This window comes from Uranotaenia lowii, chromosome 2 (assembly GCF_029784155.1).
Source record: "Uranotaenia lowii strain MFRU-FL chromosome 2, ASM2978415v1, whole genome shotgun sequence".
NCBI lineage: Eukaryota > Metazoa > Arthropoda > Insecta > Diptera > Culicidae > Uranotaenia > Uranotaenia lowii.
In genome coordinates, this window is record NC_073692.1 from 337,164,078 (window position 1) to 337,171,219 (window position 7,142).

General features: G+C 37.0%; 1 long non-coding RNA gene across 1 annotated transcript; it reads left to right on the forward strand.

Annotated features, from left to right (window-relative positions):
• Nucleotides 1–496: 496 nt before the first annotated feature.
• On the forward strand, nt 497–2,377 carry LOC129747156 (uncharacterized). The gene is made up of 4 exons (XR_008737448.1): nt 497–724; nt 792–931; nt 1,004–1,140; nt 1,312–2,377. It is a non-coding gene; the product is annotated as an uncharacterized LOC129747156 (long non-coding RNA).
• The last annotated feature ends 4,765 nt before the right edge of the window (nt 2,378–7,142 follow it).

Sequence of the window (7,142 nt, forward strand, 5' to 3'; positions counted from 1 at the left end):
AATTAAAATTATTTTAAGACTATGGTGAATAAATAAATAAATAAATAAATGATAAACAGGCCAAATTATAAATAAACGTGCACGCATCATTAAAAGTAACTTACAACTAGAGAATAATAAATTAACATGAATATCACAGATCATATTTGAAAACGCACATTAAATAAAAATCCAAACGTGGTAATAAATAACACACAACAGGTTAAATTCATTTAAACGTGCATCACAAATATAATCTAAAACTATTCACTTAACTTATATCACTATTGTAATTACATGCACAATCAAACTTTCAATTTCCACTTTATTTGTTTCACCAAAATCAACATATTTTTAATTCAACAAGCACTAGTGTTAAAAAAAACAATTTAAAATAAACTAAAATACTTATCACTATGTTGCGCAACACTTAAACGATCGATCGTACTAATTGTTAAACATTACAACAATAATTTTGCAAAATTACACTACCCTATTTACAACACGAATATATACAGTACCCTATTTGTAATTTAGATCACTTTCAAAATGATCCTCACGAGCGGGCAAATACGGGGCGGGCAATATCATGATCATGACAGATCAACAGACGTCATATCGACTTGTCACAACATACCGATGCGTGTTAATATGTTTATTTTTTAGTTGATTATGTTGAAAACTTGCGATCATTCGACTCATTTTACGACCACGGATTTAGGCAGCATTGCATCGATATGTTAAGGTATGTTTTAATAAACATTAGGACGTGTTAAGGGTTCATTTATTTATTTAATATTTTTTTTTTTTAGGTTGACGATCGTCGCACAAATTTGGGGATGGAAGGTTGCTGCTAAATGTCATCTTTCTGAAGTAAAAGAGACATGCAGCGAACCGTATAATGATCCCAGAACACCATATTAAAAAACCTTTGCAGCGAAAGATAAAATAGGTGAGTACACGAAACAAGTATTTAATAACCATCATTGAATGGTTAGAGTGATCCTTCTTTCTTTATTTTTAGAGCTGGCCAATGCTCGGTGGGCAATCCCCCCGCGAACACACCGCATAACGAAGCACCATGGAAGAGCCACAACGGGTTTCCTCTTCCATCGTCGGCGGTTGCCTGTGCCGCTACGGATTTCCAGATTAATTGTTGAGGTCAGTACCAATTGGTTTATTATTTCTTTTTTTTTTTTTGGTTTTGTCACTTAAACACCCCACCTATGACGACTAGCAAAGTTCTGCAACTCTAGTCTATTGCGTGGGTGTGTTGATACTAATGTTGGAAATTTTAATGAATTTATATCTCTTTATTCTTTCTTTTTCTAGGTTCATTACTGATACGGGTGACCTGATTCAGATGGGTTCGTCCATTCTCCTCTGCTCCCATGGATACACCATTGCACCAGGAATGCCGTCCGAATAACCAATCCAACTAAATCAAGCCTCTCCGCGATCAATAAATGAAATTGAAGAATTAAAAAGAACTAACAGACAAATTGAATAAATAAAGAAAAAGGTTTACGAAACAAGTATATCACAGTGTCTTCCATATTCCTAAATCACAGATCCAATTTTCAGCCGTTTTTAATATTTCGAATTTGAAAAATAGTTTTATAATTTCTTTCTGACTTTAGCATATTTGAATTTTTCTAATAGAGGATTTAAACGAGCATCTACTAGACACTCAACAATTCGCATCATATTTTCTTCCAACCTGTCGTCTTTGGTTCTATATCCGGATGTACTAGAATCGTAATCCGCTTTACGATTGTTCGGAGGGTTATGTTTCCAGTAACATCCGTCTATTTCAGATCCAGATTCAGAACCGGGTTGGCGAAGTTTTGATGATGTTCCGATTGATGTTAAGGATTGAGAACAGGAATCGGGACTTGAATTTATCGTACTAGAATCATAATTTGAAAACACTGATTTGGGCTCATCATTTAATGGTTCATGTTGACGGTACTCGCAAGTACCAATGATCGGTAAGTATCTCGTCTCTGCATCCTTCAACAAGATCTGAAGACCGTGCTGCAAAGCGTGCATGAGCTTCCGAGTACTTACCAAATCCTTCGGCGCTAGCTTTCCCTGAGCATTCAGGTTACTCCATGAAGTCAGCGATGTTTGCAAATCTGCGGCTAGCCTCTCAACTGGATAATTAGGATGTGATGAGCTAACCGGACACGGCATCTCCGTTAACCCATCGCAATCAGAATCGTCAGCGTCGTAGTCCACGGATTGAAACACCACTGGCTCATATTTCACTTTGAATCTCTTTCGCTTAACCATGTTTGTTTTGATTAAGCGGACTGGCTAGTAGTGACAGCTTTTATATGCTACAAAGAAAACAGGTGTGGGTTAAAAGTGTTGCCATGAAATTTGATTTAAAAAAAACATGTTAAAATAAAATTATGCTCTGCTACAACATTAAAACTCAACATAGATTTTATCTAAGGACGCGAACAACCAAAACCATCGAATTCTTCAGTGGGAAAAATGGTTTTGAAAAACTTTTAAGGTCCTTCTTCTGGTCGAGACCTTTACCAAACGCAAAACATCATATCAAGCACTTTTTTACATTAAATTGATGGGTGTACGGCGACAGCCATTCGTGGATCGCACGAATCCCTGCCACCTCCCGTCAGAAAAAATCCTTAGATTTTTGTATTCTACGCGGTCGTCTCTTGGTTACCTTTCGCGGACTTTTAGTTGGGCGCCATTTGTTACGGTTACTTGAGCAGCGGCTAGACCAGCCAAGGCAAGGTACTCTAAAAGTACGGAACCTCAGGGCCGGCTGGCTACTGGGTAACCAAGGACTTTACGGATAAAATACAGAAATCGGAAATTTCATGTTGATTGTGGTTTTATTTGATGTTTTTATGTGGCGTGTTGTCTGGGTGTATAAAACAATGTTCTGTGTAATTTGTGGCGTGTAAATTCTCACTAACCGTGGTTTTGCTGCTGGTGGTCTTGCGTCGCGACGTCGTAGTTCCGGAAATCCAGTTCCGGAAGCAGGAGGGCCGTCGATATATAGGCGGATCGACGGAGTGCCGAAACTGTCGGCGCCAGCGGGCGTTGCTGGACTCAGTTAATGCAGACGTCTTCCTTCTTTGGCGTTTAATCGGCCTGCCCACGAGAGTGCCCCGTATCCGGACAGGCCGAGAAGGGAAGTCCTCCTTGGAAGTTAGGGTTCCTCAGAACCCGAGGACGATGATGATGGTCTTTTACGGTTAGGCGCGAGACCACAAGGGATCTGCGGGCCGAGCCGTGAGGAAGCCAACCGGTGTTTCCGGGCGAATTCCGTGGAATTTCACGAACACTAAACACAACCCGGACTTTACTCACGGACGCCTGGTACAGAAGAGAGCGAATTTTTCTGAAGCAAGCTTCCTTTTCGCCTTCCATGTTCTCTTTTTCTTTCCTCCTTTTCCTCCTCTGTGAATTGACAGCAGCCAGCAGTAAAATGTAGCCTACTGTGGTGCTATCTTGTTGTGAGACTCGACAAGGAACATGAATTTTCTAGAGCTAAATATACAATACTACAAAAATGAAAACAAAAATCAAACGATTTGTAACCAACCGGTTACACAACTAAAAAGTTGATACTTGAAATACTTGAAGGCAGTAGGTGTAATAACCGCCTTACTAAGATTTACTTTTTCTGCAATTTACTTCTCAAATACCGACTGAATCACTTCAAGAACAAAATTCCAAGGGCTTCTCGTTTTCTTTTTGGTCTCCAAGAAAACTCCATTTTCCATCCTTCCATAGGGAAGCCACCTTTGGTAACTCATATTGACTGTCAGAATAACGATAAGTTATTCCGTAGTCCATATGGGTGTAATTTCCATTTTTCCGAAATTTCCCATTTCAGCACACAAAGATCAACTCCCAATAAGACTGACATGATATATGTTCAAATTATGCGTTGGAGATACTACGGATATTACCACTTTGCCTACTACGGGCCCTCACATTTGTTAGAGCCCGATCAGAAGAGCATATCAAAATTGTTACTCCAACCTTTCTCAGTAAGAGAAATCTAGTATCTAGAAAAACATAAAACATTCAAAAAAATTTGAAAAAAATTAAATTTTTTAAACGGTACAAATTATTATTATTTTTCAGGCTTGGAAATTCCTCCTCCTCCTCCTCAAGTGGGCTACAAAATTGCACCTCAGCGTAATTTTTGAGCTTGAGCTTAGCTTGCTATCAACTACGGTCCACCTGCGGCCCCTCCTGGCCAATGGCATAATGGTTGCACTCTGTGATTGACTCGAGATAATCAACACTGGACAATGAACCAAATGAAAGGTTCTGGGAACAAGCATCACAATCTCACTGTGCAGTTTTGAGAATCTCCTATTATTATTTGAACCAATAACGACGCCGGCCAAGTCCATGTAGTCGATAGGAGGAAGGGAAGTGCAGCACATGTGAAGATATGATTAGTGGAGGCCGGCTGTAAGCCATCCCTCCATAAATCTCCATGCTGAATGTTTGGGAAAAGGTTTTGTGGCATAGGAAATTACCTTGGTAGGTAAAGTAACCACTTGAAACCTATGCTCCTAGTCTCCTATACTTCCTACGTTTCCTATTGAAACTCCTTTTAGCTCCTAATGAGGCCTTCGAATGAATTCACATGATCATGAATAAATAATGCACGATTGAACTATATAAGCTTTAAATAACCATTTTTCTGTAGCAGAGTTGAAACAACCAATAAATAAATAACAACGAAAAACAGAACAAAGTATCGCAAGCAAAATAGATATTCTTTGTCTTTTCCACAATGTATAGGGGAGAATGAGGATACTTGATCCCTGGGGATACTTGATTCCTTAGCTTTATCTCGAAACTGGAATGTCGTACAAATATCAAATGTTCTAGAAAAATGTGTCAAATGGAGCAAAACAGCAATGATTGAAGCTCAAATAATTTTAACAAAATAGGTTTTTGGGTTATTGAACTTTGTTTGAAAAATTTCACGAAATGTGACTTGAAGATCTTTTTTCATCATTTTAAAATGTTCCTTGCATGGAAAAATTATAACAAAAATATTTATTCTAATATATCAATCTTTCGAGGGTTATATGAACATCAAAATACCCTATTTTCAAAGCATTGGAAAAATCTCAACTTATTTCAGAAACAGTTTTCTAAAATGTTGATTATGGGTACGATTGATCCCTAATATATGAGTACAAATGATCCCGGTATATTCTTCTTCACAATGGATCGTGGTCATCACTGATTACGAGATTACTAATATTTATCCAATAGCTAATATTCATCCATCAATTATCTGAAGAAAATTGCACCCTTAAGTATGCAATGTCATATCATCATATGGGTTGAGAATAAGTTAAAGATTTTTTTTTTCTGACAATTATAGATTGTGAAATGAAAACAAACATGACCAAAATAGTCAATTAACATTCAATCTTGGAGTTTTGTTTGATTTTTTCCAAGGATTAGGGCTTCCTGAATAAAATATCAGGTCTCCTTCAATAGAGGATCAAGTCTCCCTTAACTTCAAAAATATCGCAATTTTTTTACTCCCACGAAAATGCTTCTTGTTCATCTACGGGTTCAAGTATCGTTCTAATTTTTGGAGCATAGAAACTTGAAGTTAAACGCTGTCAGAAAATGTAAAAGGGTGCAAGTTGCTAAATTTTTCCAAAAAGATATGGTGAAAATAAGAAAAGGGGATCCCCACTCTCCCCTATTATTTTCCTTTCAGTTACTCTGGGTATTCCTATCTACGCTACGGCCTCACCTGTTTTATAATCTGACCACCGACGGGGTCTACATTTTGAAATTCATGTTAATAGTTCTTAAATGAGGACAACAACACGAAAATAATTAAATGATTTGGATTTACTACTGATTCTGATCGATAACCTTTCCAAAATTCTCAACAGCTGGAAATATTTTTTTTTATATAACGAGTAATGTTGCAATTCGTTTTGTGCAACAACTTTGCCTCATATTCATAAATATAACCAATTGAAATATTTAGATATAAATTTTTATCTTTATTTTTCGACCAAATTTTACTGTCTATAAGAAAAGAGAATATTTCTGATAAACGGTAAACCTATAAAAAGTTCTAGTAAAAAAATTAAGACTGTGGCTACAATACTTTGGGCAAAAACAATATGAAAAATAGTTAAACAAACTGTTAAAAGAGTCTAATTCATTGCCAATCATCCTTATTGGTTCTTATTGCTTGCTTTGAAATTAGTATTTAACTTAAACGCTGTTATATTTAATAAAAACGACCGACAGCTGTAATTTTCACGGAAAAGCGTCAACTCAAAAATTGAACAATAATTTTTATCGGGAAACTTTGAATTAAACATTACTTCGATTAAAAAAACAACGTATAAAATTTTGGCTTTCAGCATCTTGAATATTAATAGATCAAAGCAACCGAAGCCTGTGACGATGACGGTGATATCAACTATAGAAAACAAAAATTGAAAAAAATCCATTTCGGAGAATTTCGTGTGTAAAACCACGACCCAAGACCAACCAATTTGCGATTTTTTCATCGGTTTTATGTTTTGTATAGCATTGGTATATGAGAAGGAATGAGAAAAACTAATATTTACGTAACCTAACCGAGACAATGCTGCTCCACTCAATGTGGACTTAATCAAAGTGATTTAAGAAAAAAAGCGCAGTAGCCAAATCGATAGGAAAATCTCACCGTGTTTTCCTGTTCTTGTTGTCCCCGACTACCGGCCTCCGCATAATGACATCCGTTTTCGTTCGCATTCTAAACTTTTTCAGCCACAAATCACACGGATACTTTTCAATTCAACTGTAAACATAATCTTTTCTTGACTCGATAAAACCATTCTTCAATTTCTGTAAATTTCACCTTAATTCATTTCACAAACCACTTGTATTTCATTGAGAATAAAAAAATTCAAAAAATGCAGCACAATGAGAAAACTGAAAAACGTGTCCGCACCCGAGCTAGGCCTACTTGGACCTTATTGCACCTCAGCGTATTTTTTCATCCCAAACAGAAAGCTCTGTTGGGTAGCCGAACGTACACCAAATTAAAGAGTTAACCGCACAACGCCAGGATGGGAGCAAGGGCAAAATTTCAGTAGATAAGTTCTTGAGATGTTGAGAGTTCTTGA